Source organism: Salvelinus fontinalis, chromosome 1, assembly GCF_029448725.1.
Source record: "Salvelinus fontinalis isolate EN_2023a chromosome 1, ASM2944872v1, whole genome shotgun sequence".
NCBI lineage: Eukaryota > Metazoa > Chordata > Actinopteri > Salmoniformes > Salmonidae > Salvelinus > Salvelinus fontinalis.
In genome coordinates this window covers 21,161,290-21,178,805 of record NC_074665.1, presented here as the reverse complement: position 1 = coordinate 21,178,805, position 17,516 = coordinate 21,161,290, and the positions used below count along the sequence as shown (strand labels likewise).

Genomic DNA, 17,516 nt, shown 5'->3' with positions numbered 1-17,516 from the left:
GACAATTGGCCTGGACCACTTTTATTGCCGATACGGAGCCCCGCCGATCCATGACTACTGGACTACCGATGTCATCCGCCTGAGGGGGGTTTTCAACAGGCTCCTCCGTCGCGACGTCCCCTGAATGCCAATCTGCTAGCCTGCTAGCCGTGGCCCGCTAGCTGTCTGGAGCATACCGGACTGTTAGCTGAAGAGGTTTTATCAGCCAATTTGTTAGGCTAATATACCTATTTTGCCAATTGGCCTGGACCCTTCTACTACACGGACCCCTGCTGATCCATCACGACTGGTCTGCCGACGTAACCGCACGAGGGGGCTACAACAGACTTCTTCCGTCGCGACGTCCCTCTAAGCCCCTTCTGCTAGCCTGCTAGCCCTGGCCCACTAGCTGTCTGAATCGCCGTGTCTCCAGCCCACCCAGCTACTCACTGGAACCTATGATCTCTCGGCTACGCATGCCTCTCCCTAATGTCAATATTCCTTGTCCATTGCTGTTTTGCTTAGTGATTATTGTATTTGACTGTAGAGCCTCCAGCCCTGCTCAATATGCCTCAGCTAATCCTCTTGTCCCACCTCCCACACATGCGGTGACCTCACCTGGTTTAATTGATGTCTATGACAATACCTCTCTCATCGCCTAGGTTTACCTCCACTGTACTCACATCCTACCATACATTTGTCTGTACATTATGCATTGAATCTATTCTAACGCACCCAGAAACCTGCTCTTTTTACTCTCTGTTCCGAACGTACTAGACGACCAGTTCTTATAGCCTTTAGCCGTATCCTTATCCTACTTCTCCTCTACTCCTCTGGTGATATAGAGGTTAATCCAGGCCCTGCTGTGCCTAACTCCACTCCCATTCCCCAGGCGCTTTCATTTCTTGACTTCTGTAACCGTAAAAGCCTTGGTTTCATGCATGTTAACATTAGAAGCCTTCTTCCTAAGTTTGTTTTATTCACTGCTTTAGCACACTCTGCCAACCCAGATGTCCGCGTCGTGTCTGAATCCTGGCTTAGGAAGGCCATCAAAAACCCTGAAATTTCCATCCCTGACTATAACATTTTCCGACAAGATAGAACTGCCAAAGGTAGCGGAGTTGCAATCTACTGCAGAGAGAGCCTGCAGAGTTATGTCTTAATATCCAGGTCTGTGCCCAAACAATTTGAGCTACTACTTTTAAAAATCCACCTTTCCAGAAACAAGTCTCTCACCGTTACCGCTTGCGATAGACCACCTGCTGCCCCCAGCTGTGCCCTGGACACCATATGTGAATTGACTGCCCCCCATCTATCTTCAGAGCTCGTGCTGTTAGGTTACCTACACTGGGACATGTTTAACACCCCGGCCATCCTACAATCTAAGCTTGATTCCCTCTATATCACATAAATTATCAATGAACCTACCAGGTACAACCCGAAATCCGTAAACACGGGCACCCTCATAGATATCATCCTAAACAACCTGCCCTTCAAATACACCTCTGCTGTCTTCAACCAGGATCTCAGCGATCACTGCCTCATTGCTTGCATCCGTAATGGGTCTGCGGTCAAACGATCACCCCTCATCACTGTCAAACGCTCCCTAAAACACTTCAGCGAGCAGGCCTTTCTAATCGACCTGGCCTGGGTATCCTGGAAGGATATTGACTTCATTCCGTCAGTAGAAGATCACTGGTTATTCTTTAAGTGCTTTCCTCGCCATCTTAAATAAGCATGCCCCATTCAAAAACATTTAGAACCAGGAACAGATATAGCCCGTGGTTCACTCCATACCTGACTAATCTTGACCAGCACAAAAAATCTTGTGGCGTACTGCATTAGCATTGAATATCCCTTGCGATATGCAACTTTTCAGGGAAGTTAGGAACCAATATACACAAATCAACGGCTAGCTTTTTCAAACAGAAATTTGCATCCTGTAGCACAAACTCCAAAAAGTTCAGGGACACTGTAAAGTCCATGGAGAATAAGAGCACCTCCTCCCAGCTGCCCACTCCATTGAGGCTAGGAAACACTATCACCACCGATAAATCCACAATAATTGAGAATTTCAATAAGCATTTTTCTACGGCTGGCCATGCTTTCCATCTGGCCACCCCTACCCCCGGTCAACAGCCCTGCACCCCCAACAGCAACTTGCCCAAACCTCCCCCATTTCTCCTTCACCAAAATCCAGATAGCTGATGTTCTGAAAGAGCTGCAAAATCTGGACTCCTACAAATCAGCAGGGCTAGACAATCTAGGCCCTCTCTTTCTAAAATGATCCACCGAAATTGTTGCAACCCCTATTACTAGCCTGTTCAACCTCTCTTTCATATCGTCTGAGATCCCCAAAGATTGGAAAGCCGCCGCGGTCATCCCCCTCTTCAAAGGGGGAGACACTCTAGACCCAAACTGCTACAGACCAATATCTCTCCTACTGTCACGACTTCCGCCGAAGTCGGTCCCTCTCCTTGTTCGGGCGGCGTTCGGCGGTCGACGTCACTGGTCTTCTAGCCATCGCCGATCCACCTTTCATTTTCCATTTGTTTTGTCTTGTTTTCCCGCACACCTGGTTTGCATTTCCTCATTACCCGTCTTGCATATAACCCTCTGTTTGCCCCCATGTCTGTGTGTGTAATTGTTATATGTAAATGTATGTGTACTCCAGGCTGGTTTGTGCCGGGTTATTGTAACCCATGTGTGTTTACTTTTTTGAGTGCCGTGTTTTGTTCGCCTCAATAAAGGGCTCCGTTTGCTACCCATTTCTGCTCTCCTGCGCCTGACTTCCTTGCAGCCAGTTACGCACTCCTTTACAGAATTCCACACCCTCCGAATTATGGAGTCAGCAGGAGCAAGTACCCCTGGAGTCGAGGAGCGCGTCCAGGAGCACGCGGCGATGCTTCACCATCTCGGCGCCGCCATGGATCGCGTCGTCCAGTCGATGGACCGCTGGGAGAGACAGAGAGTCCCTCCAGCGCCCCCACCCGCACAACAGGGATCTCCACTATTCACCCCCTCCGCACACGGTTCCAGTGGGATTCGTCTCGCACTTCCCAGGGAGTACGATGGGACGGCTGCACGCTGCCAGGGTTTCCTGTTGCAGCTGGATTTATACCCGGCGACCGTTCACCCGGCTCCCTCGGGCCGTGAGAGGGTGTCAGCCCTCGTCTCGTGCCTCTCGGGGAAAGCTCTGGAGTGGGCCAACGCTGTGTGGGGAGAAGGAGATGCGGCGCTGGACCACTTCGAGGATTTCCGGGCTGTCTTCGACCACCCGCCCGAGGGTGGAGCGACGGGTGAAAGTCTCTTCCACCTGAGGCAGGTCTTCGAAAGCCAAGTTAACAAACAGATCACCGACCATTTCGAATTCCACCGTACATTCTCCGCTATGCAATCTGGTTTCCAAGCTGGTCATGGGTGCACCTCAGCCACGCTCAAGGTCCTAAAATATATCATAACCTCCATCGATAAAATACAATACTGTGCAGCTGTATTCATAGACCTGGCCAAGGCTTTCGACTCTGTCAATCACCACATTCTTATTGGGCAGATTCAACAGCCTTGGTTTCTCAAATGACTGCCTCACCTGATTCACCAACTACTTCTCAGACAGAGTTCAGTGTGTAAAATCGGAGGGCCTGTTGTCCAGACCTCTGGCAGTCTCTGGGGGTGCCACAGGGTTCAATTCTTGGGCCGGCTCTTTTCTCTGTATACATCAATGATGTCGCTCTTGCTGCTGGTGATTCTCTGTTACACCTCTACGCAGACGATACCATTCTGTATACTTCTGGCCCTTCTTTGGACCCTGTGTTAACTAACCTCCAGACGAGCTATAATGCCATACAACTCTCCTTCAGTGTCCTCCAACTGCTCTTAATTGCAAGTAAAACTAAATGCATGCTCTTCAACCGATCGCTACCAGCACCTGCCCGCCCGCCCGTACAGCATCACAACTCTGGACGGTTCTGACTTCGAAGTGTCTGGTTAAACTGTTAACCTTCCAGACATTAAGCACCTCCAGTCCAAAATTAAATCTAGAATCGGCTTCCTATTTCGCAACAAAGCATCCTTCACTCATGCTGCCAAACATACCCTCGTAAAACTGACTATCCTATCAATCCTTGACTTCGGCAATGTCATTTACAAAATAGCCTCCAACACTCTACTCAGCAAATTGGATGCAGTCTATCACAGTGCCATCCGTTTTGCCACCAAAGCCCCATATACTACCCACCACTGCGACCTTTATGCTCTCGTTGGCTGGCCTTCGCTTCATATTCGTCGCCAAACCCACTGGCTCCAGGTCATCTATAAGTCTTTCCTAGGTAAAGCTCCGCCTTATCTCAGCTCACTGGTCACCATAGCAGCACCCACCCGTAGCACGCGCTCCAGCAGGTATATTTCACTGGTCACCCCAAAGCCAATTTCTCCTTTGGCTGCCTTTCCTTCCAGTTCTCTGCTGCCAATGACTGGAACGAATTGCAAAAATCACTGAAGCTGGAGAATTATATCTCCCTCACTAACTTTAAGCACCAGCTGTCAGAGCAGCTCACAGATCACTGCACCTGTACATAGCCCATCGGTAAACAGCCCATCCAACTACCTCATCCCCATACTGTATTTAATTTTTTTTTTTGCTCCTTTGCACCCCAGTATCTCTACATGCACATTCATCTTCTGCACATCTATCACTCCGGTGTTTAATTGCTAAATTGTCATTATTTTGCCACTATGGCCTATTTATTGCCTTACCTCCCTTATCTTATCTCATTTGCACACACTGTATATAGACTTTTTCTATTGTGTTATTGACTGTACGTGTAACTCTGTTGTTGTTTGTATCGCACTGCTTTGCTTTATCTTGGCCAAGTCGCAGTTGTAAATGAGAACGTTCTCAACTAGCCTATCTGGTTAAATAAGGTGAAATATTAAAATATTAAAAAGGATATATACAGCTCTCATTTACCATAAAATGGCCTCCTTCAATATCCACACAAAACGGGAGGAGAGGAACTAGAATATACACAATATATGAAGGTGGTGCCTGGCTGGGAACATTGTGGGATTGTTGCATCACTTCTCCTGTGTAACTATCTTCAGTCTTTTATTCCTAGTGCTGATTGGTTTATAGAGTCTGGATTGATGGTGCCTGTATGCCCACATTTCCCCATGCTACAGTACTACAGTATAGACACCAGGCCAAAGCTTCCTAGGGAGCTGGTGTTGACTAAGCCAGTCTCCACTGAGCCAAGACACCATTACAGCACACTGGAGTGCAGTTAGTCTTAGGGCACATTAGTCTTTTTGGGACAGTTTCCTGGACACAGACAAAGCTTAGTTCTGGACTAATAATCCTGTTCATTGGGGAAAAATTGATTGAGTATTAGTCCAGGACTAGGCTTAGTCTTTGCCCAGGAGACCTTAGTACGTTGTGTGTAGGGCCGTTGAATCTCGATAAATGGAATTTGGGACCTTGTGTACTTTGACACTTGATTTGGTTTGTGTTGATTTTGGGTGACAATGATTGAGCTAGATCACCTGTCAGTCCTGTCTATCCTCCATCACTATGTATATGCACCAGTTTACATATTGTGTGTGTGAGTTGAGTGTTGAGGCCATGCCCTTGGTCTCCCCATAAGACTCATAGGGAGTTTGGCTAGCTATGGTCTTGCGAGTGGGTGGACAAGCAGTAAGGGCCTACCGTGATCACAAACAGGAAAGGCATGCATCAATGCACTTTATTGCGTCATGATGTTATTGGTCCAAAATAGAAGTCTTTTTAAACTATGGTTGCTCGTATTTCCTATGAGGATAACTTATTGGTTAAGTAATTATAGTGGTGGGGTTTTGTTTGTAATCTCAGGGTTTAAATAGGGCTAGACTAGGCCTAGGACTAGCTTTAGTTCTGTATACACTGCATTTGTAAAGTATTAAGACCCCTTGACTTTTTCCACATTTTGTTACGTTACAGCCTTAATCTAAAATTGATTAAATAGTTTTTTCCCCCTTATCAATCTACACACAATACACCATAATGACGAAGCAAAAACATTTTTTTTAAAAGACATTTTTGCAATAACAAACGTAAATAATACATTTCCATAGTATTCAGACCATGTACTCAGTACTTTGTTGAAGCACCTTTGGCAGCGATTACAGCCTCAAGTCTTCTTGGGTATGACGCTACAAGCTTGGCACACCTGTATTTGGGGAGTCTCTCCCATTCTTCTCTGCAATCCTCTCAACCTCTGTCAGGTTGGTTGGGGAGCTATTTTCAGGTCTCTCCAGAGATGTTTGATCAGGTTCAAGTCCGGGCTCTGGCTGGGCCACTCAAGGACATTCAGAGACTTGTCCTGAAGCCACTCCTGCGTTGTCTTGGCTGTGTGCTTAGTGGCATTGTCCTTTTGGAAGGTGAACCTTCGCCCCAGTCTGAGGTCCTGGGTGCTCTGGAGCAGGTTTTCATCAAGGATCTCTCTGTACTTTGCAGAGTTCATCTTTCCCTCAATCCTGACTAGTCTCCCAGTCGCTGCCGCTGAAAAACATACCCACAGCATGATGCTGCCACCACCATGCTTCACCGTAGGGATGGTACCAGGTTTCCTCCAGACATGATGCCTGGCATTCAGGTCTCAAGAGTTCAATCTTGGTTTCATCAGACCAGAGAATCTTGTTTCTCATGGTCTGAGATTCTTTAGGTGGCTTTTGGCAAACTCCAAGCGGGCTGTCATGTGCCTTTTACTGAGGAGTGGCTTCCGTCTGGCCACTCTACCATAAAGGCCTGATCGGTGGAGTGCTGCAGGTTCTCTCTGGAAGGTTCTCCCATCTCCACAGAGGAACTGTAGACCTCTGTCAGAGTGACCATCGGGTTCTTGATCACCTCTCTGACCAAGGCACTTCTCCCCAGATTGCTCAGTTTGGAAGAGTCTTGTTGGGAAGAGGAAGAGTCTTGTTGGTTCCAAACTTCTTCCATTTAAGAATGATGGAGACCACTGTGTTCTTGGGGACCTTCAATGCTGCAGAAATGTTTTGGTACCCTTCCCCAGATCTGTCCCTCGACACAATCCGTCTCGGAGCTCTATGGACAATTCCTTCGACCTCGTTGCTTGGTTTTTGCTCTGACATGCACTGTCAACTATGGGACCTTATATAGACAGGTGTGTGCCTTTCCAAATCATGTCCAATCAATTGAATTAACCACAGGTGAACTCCAATCAAGTTGTAGAAACATCTCAAGGATGATCAATAGAAACAGGATGCACTTGAGCTCAATTTCGAGTCTCTTAGCAAAGGGTCTGAATAGTTATGTAAATACCCTATTTCTGTTTATTCTTTTTCATAAATGTGCAAACATTTCTAAAAACCTGTTTTGTGTAGTTTGATGAGGACTTTTTTATTTATTCAATTGTAGATTGAGTCTATAATGTAACAAAATGTGGAAAAAGTCAAGGGGTCTGAATACTTTTCGAATGCACTGTAAATACATATTCCCAATGGTATTATTGGGACTAGCCCCCGCTCTCCCCTCTCTCTCTCTCCTCAGATTCCGGGAACTGTTGCCTGACTTGCCTCTTGTGGTGAGGGAGGGGTGTAGCTATGTTTGCTGAAATGTTTTTTTCATTTTTCTGCCTTGGCAGCTTGCAAGCTTCTGGGGTGTGAGACATCTCTCCCTGTTCTCTTGTAAAGCTAAGCCATGTACATGACCTGACTCCCAATGTCCCAGACCTCGCATAAAACAACATGTTGCTGCCTAGCAACAAGCCCGGTCAAGTCTAGGGGGAATGACCTTTGAACCCCACAGTAGCGCTGACACCCGTTTTCGTCCCCCCTGGATACCGTGTGGTTAAACTCCACGGTTTCGCCTGTTAAACTATGGCTATAGCCTAATGTTTGTATGGTTAGTGTTGGCTTGAGTGGATACATTGAGCGACAAGAGTGCTACTGTTTCAACCTATTTCTGTGTCATGTGAACGAGGTTAGGTTCCAGTTGAGCACGAGAAGACCAAAGAACTGCCTGAAAAAGAGACCTGGTATTTGTCTGCTACTTTTATCCACTGCAAATACTGTTGCATATTTTTGCTTTATTCAGAGGACCGAGGGAATGTATGAGTCTGCATGCTTTTCACCTTCCTCTCTCCACACACACACACACACACACACACACACACACACACACACACACACACACACACACACACACACACACACACACACACACACACACACACACACACACACACACACACACACACACACACACACACACACACACACACACACACACACACACACACACACACACACACACACACACACAGTCCAGTTATTACCTCTGTACAGTGATTGCCTTCCTTTCACTCTTTATTGACTTGGCTCTTAGAGATCAAATGCATTCTGTGTTTTCTTTCTCTTCTCCTCCCTCTGTCCTCCTTTGTTTCTACGTATTGGGTTCTGCTGTACTGTACCATGCCCTGACAGGTCACAGACATATTACATTCCTGTGCGTCATCGAGACTAGCCATGTGTGTAAACGTATGTCGTTTCTATATGCAGATTCTGAGATAAGGACGCTGTGTTCAGGTTTGCGAGGCCCATGTGAATGTCTGTAATCAAATCAAATCAAATGTATGTATATAGCCCTTCTTACATCAGCTGATATCTCAATGTGCTGTACAGAAACCCAGCCTAAAATCCCAAACAGCAAGCAATGCAGGTGTACAAGCACTGTAATGCGCTTTTGTTTAAAATGTTGACCAGTTAAAAAAAGAAACATTTGTTCATATGTGAATATGTATAGGCCTATGTCTGTGTGTTGTATGTGGTGTAGAAAAGTGAGGAAGCTTGCTGAAAGAGTGCCAACCATAAATAATGTGTCCTGGCACACACTCACTCACCCTCATTCAGTCACTCACTCACTCACTCACTCACTCAGTCACTCACTCACTCACTCACTCACTCACTCACTCGCTCACAAAGAGCAGGCTTTGAATATCGTTACACACAGAGGATCAGAGAAGAGCAGGAAAGTAGTCTACTGTTTTTGACGAAATTCAATTCTGCTGTGGTGGGATCCTGCTTTTTCCCCCCATACCACTAGTGTTACCCATGAGCGGGGGGGGGGGGGGGGGGTTAGTTTGTGTGTGTGCGCTTGCGTGTGTGTTTGCGTGTGTGTGTTCATTGGTCTTTGAGTGTATGTTCATTTCACTCTACGGTTGGGATCTGTACAGAACGTTATGAACACCTGTTCTTTCCATAACATAGACTGACCAGGTGAAAGCTAGGATCCCTTCTTCAATCAGTGTAGATGAAGGGGAGGAGACGCTGCTGGGTTTTTCACGCTCAACGGTTTCCCGTGTGTATGAAGAATGATCCACCACCCAAAAGACATTCAGCCAACTTGACAAAACTTGATGTTTTTCCTGGAGAGAAGTGGCTTCTTTGCTGCCCTTCTTGACACCAGGCCATACTCCAAAAGTCTTCGCCGCACTGTGCGTCCAGATGCGCTCACACCTGCCTGCTGCCATTCCTGAGCAAGCTCTGTACTTGTGTTGCCCCGATCCCGCAGCTGAATAAACTTTAGGAGATGGTCCTGGCGCTTGCTGGACTTTCTTGGGCACCTTGAAGCCTTCTTCACAACAATTGAACCACTCTCCTTGAAGTTCTTGATGATCTGATAAATGGTTGATTTAGGTGCAATCTTACTGGCAGCAATATCCTTGCCTGTGAAGCCCTTTTTGTGCAAAGCAATGATGACGGCACTTGTTTCCTTGCAGGTAACCATGTTGACAGAGGAAGATCAATGATTCCAAGCACCACCCTCCTTTTGAAGCTTCCAGTCTGCTATTCTAACTCAATCAGCATGACAGAGTGATCTCTAGCGTTGTCCTCGTCAACACTCACACCTGTGTTAACGAGAGAATCACTGACATGATGTCAGCTGGTCCTTTTGTGGCAGGGCTGAAATGCAGTGGAAATGTTTTTTGGGGATTCAGTTCATTTGCATGGCAAAGAGGGACTTTGCAAATTATCTGATCACTCTTCATAACATTCTGGAGTATATGCAAATTGCCATCATACAAACTGAGGCAGCAGACTTGTTGAAAATGTATATTTGTGTCATTCTCAAAACTTTTGGTCACGACTGTATATACTGTATGCACAGTTGAAGTCGGAAGTTTACAAACACCTTAGCCAAATACATTTAATCTCAGTTTTTCACAATTCCTGACATGTAATCCTAGTAAACATTCCCTGTCTTAGGTCAGTTAGAATCACCACTTTATTTTAAGAATGTAAAATGTCAGAATAATAGTAGAGAGAATTATTTATTTCAGCTTTTATTTCTTTCATCACATTCCCAGTGGTTCAGAAGTTAACATACACTCAATTAGTATTTTGTAGCATTGCCTTTAAATTGTTTAATTTTGGTCAAACGTTTCAGGTAGCCTTCCACGAGCTTCCCACAATAAATTGGGTGAATTTTGGCCCATTCCTCCAGACAGAGTCAGGTTTGTAGGCCTCCTTGCTCGCACACGCTTTTTCAGTTCTGCCCACAAAGTTTCTATAGGATTGAGGTCAGGGCTTGTGATGGCCACCCCAATACCTTGACTTTGTTTTCCTTAAGCCGTTTTGCCACAACTTTGGAAGTATGCTTGGGGTCATTGTCCATTTGGAAGACCCATTTGCGGCCAAGCTTTAACTTCCTGACTGATGTCTTGAGATGTTGCTTCAATATATATATATATAATATATATCCACATAATTTTCCTATCTCATGATGCCATCTATTTTGTGAAGTGCACCAGTCTCTCCTGCAGCAAAGCACCCCCACAACATGATGCTGCCACCCCTGTGCTTCACGGTTGGGATGGTGTTCTTTGGCTTGCAAGCCTCCCCCTTTTTCCTCCAAACATAACAATGGTCATTATGGCCAAACTGTTGTATTTTTGTTTCATCAGACCAGAGGACATTTCTCCAAAAAGTACGATCTTTGTCCCCATGTGCAGTTGCAAACCGTAGTCAGTTTTTTTTATGGCGGTTTTGGAGCTCTGGCTTCTTCCTTGCTGAGCGGCCTTTCAGGTTATGTCGATATAGGACTCGTTTTACTGTGGATATAGATAATTTTGTACCTGTTTCCACCAGCATCTTCACTAGGTCCTTTGGTGTTGTTCTGGGATTGATTTGCACTTTTCGCACCATAGTACTTTCATCTCTAGGAGACAGAACGCGTCTCCTTCCTGAGCGGTATGACGTCTGCGTGGTCCCATGGTGTTTATACTATCGTACTATTGTTTGTACAGATAAACGTGGTACCTTCAGACGTTTGGAAATTGCTCCAAAGGATTAATTCTTTTTCTGCGGTCTTGGCTGATTTCTTTTGATTTTCCCATGATGTCAAGCAAAGAGGAACTGAGTTTGAAGGTAGGCCTTGAAATACATCCACAGGTACACCTCCAATTGACTCAAATTATGTAAATTAGCCTATCAGAAGCTTCTAAAGCCATGATATCATTTTCTGGAATTTTCCAAGCTGTTTAAAGGCACAGTCAACTTAGTGTATATAAACTTCTGACCCACTGGACAAGAAATTTGTGGAGTGGGTGAAAAATGTGTTTTAATGACTCCAAGCTAAGTGTATTTAAACTTCTGACTTCAACTGTATATTGTGTGTGTGCATATGTGTGAACGGGTTTGTGTGTTTGTGACCCAGGCGGTGCCCAGTCTCATGTTTCTCCCATGCTGGTCTGATGAGCTCGGTGTAATCCCCTGTCACATTGATTAGGGAGGAACTCACACCATGCTAAAGTCACATGGGGAGGGACTCACACCATACTAAAATCACATGGGGAGGGACTCACACCATGCTAAATTCACATGGGGAGGAATCCACACCATGCTAAAATCACATGGGGAGGAACTCACACCATGCTAAAATCACATGGGGAGGAACTCACACCATGCTAAAATCACATGAGGAGGAACTCACATCATGCTAAAATCACATGGGGAGGAACTCACACCATGCTAAAATCACATGAGGAGGAACTCACATCATGCTAAAATCACATGGGGAGGAACTCACACCATGCTAAAATCACATGAGGGGGAACTCACATCATGCTAAAATCACATGGGGAGGAACTCACACCATGCTAAAATCACATGGGGAGGCACTCACACCATGTTAAATTCACATGGGGAGGAACTCACACCATGCTAAAATCACATGGGGAGGAACTCACATCATGCTAAAATCACATGGGGAGGCACTCACACCATGCTAAAATCACATGAGGAGGAACTCACATCATGCTAAAATAACATAGGGAGGCACTCACATCATGCTAAAATCACATGGGGAGGAAGTCACATCATGCTAAAATCACATGGGAAGGCACTCACATCATGCTAAAATCACATGGGGAGGAACTCACATCATGCTAAAATCACATGGGGAGGAACTCACACCATGCTAAAATCTCATGGGGAGGAACCCACATGCTAAAATCAAATAGGGAGGCACTCACACCATGCTAAAATCACATGGGGAAGAACTCACACCATGCTAAAATCACATGGGGAGGCACTCACATGCTAAAATCCATATACTGTGCAAGCTCCTAATGCAGACATTCACATCAACTCTCCCTGTGATGCCACGCTAACAACTCAGTGTCGTGTGTAGACCCTCACATTGTGCGCAGATACACATAACATCTCTTCAGACCCACATATTTTTGGCTCATGTCCTGGCCTGCTTTGTGTGCACAGTATACATGTATCTCAAATCAAGTGTACCTTGCACTCCACTCCTCTTGCACCTATTGGTTCACACAGGCCCTCGCTGAAACCCATACAGCGTTCATTCCATCCAGTATGGTACAGGATATCCTGCCTCGGAGATACCAGAACATCTGTAAGACCCACACATTTTGACTCAAGTCTTGACATTATGTACTGTGTGTGCTTCTGCTTCTGCATCTGCATTGCTTGCTGTTTGGGGTTTTAGGACTGGGTTTCTGTATCAGCACTTTCTGACATCTGCTGATGTAAAAAGGGCTTTATAAATACATTTGGTTGATTGATTGATTGATTGATGTATCAAGTGTGCCTTGTAGTCCTATGAAATCAAGTAATTCCCCCATGGAGACCCATAGGATGGTAATGCTGTGCAACCCAGCTGCTCCACCGCACTGACATACATCAAATGTCCAAGTGAAATATTTGTACTGTAGGTCATTATGACTGGGTGTTGAGTGTAGGAACCCCCTGACTTCCCATCAGTCCTTTGATTTACGTCCAGCGTTGCTCCTTAAGGTGGTTTAATATCACATTATTACGCTGGCTATTTTTTTATTTCATTGTCCAGGCGACCTCTCTCTCTCCCTCCCTCTGAAATTCTAGCCTTGGTCTTTGTTTATGAAAGCTAAAAAGAAAGAGTTGCTTCCCCTGAGCCACAGCTGTCCTAAACATCACCTCAAACTCCCACACAGTGTGTGTGTATGCGTGTGTCTGTTTGTGTGTGTGTGTCTACCAGTGTGTGTCTGCTGTTGTCTTTCCCCGGCCGCAGGCGGGTTTGATTGACAGGCTAGATTTCAGAATCCCCTGCTCCTGTGTCCTGACTCCGACTGTAATCTTGTTACATGGTTCGTGTCTCCCTGCCCGCCTCTCTTCCTCTCCCATATGTGTGCATACATATTTCCACAGGCTATGCCTCCAGGAATTCCAGGCCCGGTCTTCAGAGGGGATATTAGACTGACCGCAGGGCCTCTTTTCCCCTATCCGTTTCCATCTGGTGTCGCATTAAATATTACACTTTTTAATTTGATTCAATTCCCAACGACAAACCCTCGTGATTAGATCCAGATGGAGAGAGCAAGTGGCCCACCCCGGACAGGGCCAGGGAGCTCTGGTCTGGGGATGAGGCTTGGAGCTGTGGGACTGGGGCTTGGAGATCTGGGATCTGCATTTCCAGGCCTTTTCCTGGGCCCATAATCTCAACTTCCATCCCTCTATCCCCCACAGAACTAAGACCAGAACCCTGCTAGTCATGACATATCTATTCTCCCACGGAACCAGATGTGTTCCCCAGGCCCATTAGATCTGTGTTCCCGAGGCCCATTAGGACCCAGTAAGAGTGTATCAGTGAGAGTGCATCAGTGAGAGTGTATCAGTGTATCAGCGAGAGTGCTACAGTGAGAGTGCTACAGTGAGAGTGCTACAGTGAGAGTGCTACAGTGAGAGTGCATCAGTGGGAGTGAATGAGGCCCAATAGCGTATTGTACAGCAGATTAAAGGGATTAAAGCATCATGTATCCTGATGCTTAGTCACCTTACCCCTATACATATCCACCTCAATCAATGTATCCCTGCACATTGTAAATATGGTATTGAAACTGACCCCGGAACTGACCATGTATATAGCTTACTTACTTTGTCATGTTCTTCTTATTTTTATTTATTGTGTGTTTTTGTTCTACTTTATGTTATTTTTAGGACTAAATTGATATTGATTACTGCATTGTTGGGTTTAGAGCTTTCAAGAAAGGCATTTCACTGTAATTGTGACATTAAAACATGAAACTTGAAACGTGGGTCAGAATGGTGGCCTGAGGCTAGATGGTTTCATCCATTTCATCCACTCCATTCCAGCCATTGTTGTGAGCTGTCCTCCCCTCAGCAGCCTCCATGCTAATTCCCCCACAATGTACAGTACCAGTCAAATATTTGGACACACCTACTCATTCAAGGGTTTTTCTTTATTTTTACTATTTTCTACATTGTAAAATAACAGTGAAGACATCAAAACTATGAAATGACACATATGGAATCATGTAGTAACCAAAAAAGTGTTAAACAAAGACCTATTCTACAATGTAGAAATAGTCAAAATAAAGAAAAACCCTTGAATGAGTAGGTGTGTCCAAACCTTTGACTAGTAGTGTGTGTTCGCAACATGCTGAGGGTTTGACTCCACAAAGTGTAAATGGACTACAGTAGAATAATACCATTAAACAAGAATCTTGAGGAATGATCTAGAATGCAGGACAGAAGTAGGCCAATGTGTGTGTTGTGTTTATTGGTTGCTGGGTGGAATGTAGCCTATGTCTCCAAGGAAACATGTGTATTTCTGTGTAGATGTCACATTTGAGTGGTTGTGTTTGGCTAGAGCGAGTGTTTGCGCACATAAATGCGGTGTATGTGTGTGTGCGCCTGCGTGCAGCCGTGTTTGTGGGTGTGTGTATGTGCGGTCAGAACACAGGCTCGGGTAATAAACAGGCAGTGGGGTTGGAGGTGGACTTTGGGCTGGTTTGATATATTGACACAATCCTGGCGAAACACTGCTCTTGTCTCTCCAAGAAATCTGGGGTTTGGAATTTTATCCTTGAACTCATTTTCATCCTTACCCAGAATAGGCTTTGTCTTCTCTCTCTCTCTCTCTCTCTCTCTCTCTCTCTCTCTCTCTCTCTCTCTCTCTCTCTCTCTCTCTCTCTCTCTCTCTCTCTCTCTCACACTCTTTCTCCCACTCTCACTCTCTCTCTCTCTTTCTCTCTCTCTCTCTCTCTCTCACACACTCTTTCTCCCACTCTCACTCTCTCTCTCTTTCTCTCTGGCTCTTTCTGGCTCTCTCTGTCTGTCTCGCTCTCTCTCTGGCTCTCTCTCACTCTTCTCATCTTTCTACTCTGGGGTTAGGATTATGGTTGGAGTTGAGGGTTTGTGTGTGTTGTGTAATCTCTGTGATTCTGTATCAGAGTATGGCCCCGGCCTCTCTCTTGTAGGTCAAAGTTCAAGGCAGAGAGACTGAGCTGAACAGTGTATTTCGAAGACCTGAAAGGTTAGTGAAGAAACATTGAACCCAGTACAGTACTTCCTTATTGGCAACATGCATTCCAGAGACCACAACAGTACAGACACAGTACAGAGTTGAGGTCAATTCTTTTTCAATTCCTGTCAGTGGAATTGGACTCAATTTCCCCATAGGAATGTAACAAAAATGTCTGAAATTAGTGGAGTTTAGGTGGCAAGGCCTCTGATAGACACTATGTGTGCACCGGGGACTCAGGCAATATACATTTCTCTGAGAGCTTGCCTGTTAAGTTCATAGGATCACTAGAAGTTGTTGTTTTGGTGTTGTCTGCTTCTAGCCCCTTGGAGTCATCATCTTTGTGATTGTGGTCTATTAAACTCTGTTTTCTTTGATTTCCCTTGATGTATTGTATCATTCTCAGTTCAATGTGGGGTACGAGCTGATGAAAAAAGAAACAATTTAATGAAATTGAATCTGGCTCTAATGAAATGTTCTAATCTCTGACCAGAGCTGTAAAAGTGATAATCAGAAGTGTGTGTGTGTGTGTGTGTGTGTGTGTGTGTGTGTGTGTGTGTGTGTGTGTTGGTACGTGTGTTGGTACGTGTGTTGGTACGTGTGTTTTTCGTGCGTGTGTGTGTGTGTGTGTGTGTGTGTGTTGGTACGTGTGTTGGTACGTGTGTTGGTACGTGTGTTTTTCGTGCGTGTTTATGTGTGATTTTGCATGTGTGTATACAGTGCCTTCGGAAAGTATTCAGACCCCTTGACTTTTTCCAAATGTTTTTATGTTACAGCCTTATTCTAAAATGGATTAAATAAAAAAAGTCCTCAGCAATCTACACACAATACCCCATAATGAAAAAGCAGAAACAGGTTTTGAGAAATGTTTGCTAATTCATTAAAAATGTAAAACAGAAATACCCTATTTACAAAAATATTCAGCCCCTTCGCTATGAGACTCGAAATTGAGCTCAGGTATCCTGTTTCCATTGATCATCCTTCAGATGTTTCTACAACTTGATTAAAGTCCACTGGTGGTAAATTCAATTGATTGGACATGATTTGGAAAGGCACACACCTGTCTACATAAGGTCCCACAGCTGACAGCGCATGTCAGAGCAAAAACCAAGCCATGAGGTCGAAGGAATTGTCCGTAGAGCTCTGAGACAGGATTGTGTCGAGGCACAGATCTGGGGAAGGGTACCAAAACATTTCTGCAGCATAGCAGATCCCCAAGAACACAGTGGCCTCCATCATTCTTAAATGGGAGATGTTTGGAACCACCAAGACTCTTCCCCGCCCAACCAAACTGAGAAATTGGGGGAGAAGGGCCTAGGTCAGTGAGGTTACCAAGAACCTGATGGTCACTCTGACAGAGCTTTAGAGTTCCTCTGTGGAGATGGGAGAACCTTCCAGATGGACAACCATCTCTGCAGCACTCCACCAATCAGGCCTTTATGGTAGAGTGGCCAGAAGGAAGCCACTCCTCGGTTAAAGGCACATGACAGCCCCCTTGGAGTTTCCCGAAAGGCACCTAAAGACTCTCAGATCATGAGAAACAACATTCTCTGGTCGGATGAAAATTTTTGCTTTGTCATTATGGGGTATTGTGTGTGGATTGATGAGGGGGGAAAAAACACCTGAATCCATTCTAGAATAAGGCTGTAATGTAACAAAATGTAAAAAAAGTTAAGGGGTCTGAATACTTTCCGAAGGCACTGTATGTACGCAG

General features: G+C 45.3%; 1 long non-coding RNA gene across 4 annotated transcripts in view; it reads left to right on the top strand.

The window, feature by feature from the left end:
• Positions 1–17,516, top strand: part of LOC129836145 (uncharacterized) — an 87,606-nt gene that overhangs the window by 45,833 nt on the left and 24,257 nt on the right. Inside the window, exon 1 of one of the 4 annotated variants that reach the window (XR_008756629.1) lies at positions 7,429–8,009. The exons of 2 other annotated variants lie outside the window; for them this stretch is intronic. This is a non-coding gene — a long non-coding RNA (uncharacterized LOC129836145). Of the gene's footprint in view, positions 1–7,428; positions 8,010–14,926; positions 15,815–17,516 lie in introns of those variants that run through there. One more of the 4 variants, XR_008756623.1, reaches the window with a different exon arrangement.